This window comes from Ahaetulla prasina, chromosome 2, assembly GCF_028640845.1.
Source record: "Ahaetulla prasina isolate Xishuangbanna chromosome 2, ASM2864084v1, whole genome shotgun sequence".
Taxonomy (NCBI): Eukaryota; Metazoa; Chordata; class Lepidosauria; order Squamata; family Colubridae; genus Ahaetulla; species Ahaetulla prasina.
Window position 1 is genome coordinate 212,173,209 of NC_080540.1, and position 2,076 is coordinate 212,175,284.

The following is a 2,076-nucleotide window of genomic DNA, read 5'->3' on the forward strand; positions in this document are numbered from 1 at the left end:
GGAAGACCAGAAGAAGCTGGCCTAAGCCTCATGGTTTGCTCACTCATTAGTGGAAGGTACTAAATAAGCCCCAGATAATTATTGACAGAATCTTTTTTTTTTTTTTTTTACAAATATAGATGAGCCCTTTCAAGGACACACATTAACGCTTTCTGCCTTACAGTATTTATGAAGGCTCCATATCCAGAAAGACTGCCAATAGGGAAGGGAGAAATAGAATCAATGGCTCAGATTCTGTATCATACTTAATAAGAAATATGAACAAGCCACTGAAAAGTAATTTATTTAAAGGTTTAAAGGACATCCCCAAAATTGTTTATTTTGCCCAGAGATATATCTCTGCACAAGCTGCATGAAAGCATAAATGCCTTACAAATAATAATAAAAAGAAGCATCAGCAGGCATAGCAAGGCAAATATCTACCTGTTATCGCTTTTTAATATTGTACGTCATAAAGTTATTTTCTCTATTATTTTTTCTTACTCTCTCCCAACCAAAGGCAAGAAAGTAGCAAATAAAGTAGATAGGTTTTACAGATAATAGGTTTTATAAGTTTAGTTAATTAGGCCAGCTCAACATGTTTTATAAGTTTAAATTATAAAATTTAAACTTTTTAAATTATGTTTAATTTAAACATAAAAGTTTTTTATATTATGTTTAATTTTTTTTCTTTTTTGCCCTGGTCACTAATCATAATAAAGTTAGTTGTGATCTATTCAACATGTTAAATAGTTTTATCATTTTAGACACAGATGTATTCCTAATCTAGAGATATTATCTAAATTAGACATCAATCAATTCTAATAATAATTTGTACAGTTACCGAAGATCACTTGGTAATATATAAGGGTGAATTTTTCTTGAGCTTCCTTCCTTTGGGGAAGGAAGCATCAGAAAGCTGTCCAGAATCACTTTATCAGTGAGATGGACAACACAAAGGTAAATAAATAAATAATCAAATAAGTGTTATCTATAAAAAGAGTATTAAGCTGACTGAATGTTTTCAGTGTAAGTTGTTGCCTGTCTTGGTATGTATTTAAAACACTTGCGTTTGTGGGAATGTGGTCCGCAGTCTTGGTTGTCTTTTGGTGCTCTTCAATTTCAGAAGAATTCAAATGAACTGGACACAGAACCAGTTACATAACAGCCTTGCTTTAAGGTATTCTTGAGACAACATTCGAAAGGTCCAGATAGATAGTTGGAATGCCTTATCTGGGTTTTACCAATGACTTATGGATTCTCCTGGACTAATTATATACAACAAAATACCTTATGCCACCAGACTTGAAATCCTGGGTTTAGAAAATTTAGAACTACGCCGTCTTCGACATGACCTGAGTTTAACTCATAGAATCATCTATTACAATGTCCTTCCTGTCAAAGACTACTTCAGCTTCAATTGCAACAATACACGAGCACACAATAGATTTAAGCTTAATGTTAACCGCTACAATCTTGATTGCAGAAAATATGACTTCAGTAACAGAGTTGCTAATGCTTGGAATATACTACCTGACTCTGTGGTCTCTTCCCCAAATCCCCAAAGCTTCAACCAAAAACTATCTACCACTGACCTCACCCCATTCCTAAGAGTTCTGTAAGGGGCGTGCATAAGAGCACAAACGTGCCTACCGTTCCTGTCCTATTGTTTTCCTTCGTTATATCCAATTAATATAGTTATTACATACTCATACTCATATATATGCTTATATATTGTATAATTATTTTGTGCTTATGCTTATATATACTGTGTGACAAAAATAAATAAATAAAAATAAATAAATTACCCAAACTACTGATAAATCAGGGCTTTAATTTATAACAACAGTTGTGAAGTCTTACGCAATACATTTGATTACACAAATGCGGCAATTTTCAATGAATTATCCTTCTGTGAAGCCCATGTGATATCTATGTTGTCAAAATCAGTATGTTTTCCCAACAACTGGGACTCAAGATACCAATCCTGCATAAACAAAACACTTCAGATAATGTCAAGTAGGGATTTTTCTATAAAGGCTCCTATGAGAAGACATCTTGAATATTTTACCAATTCCAGGTTATTCTTTACCCAAA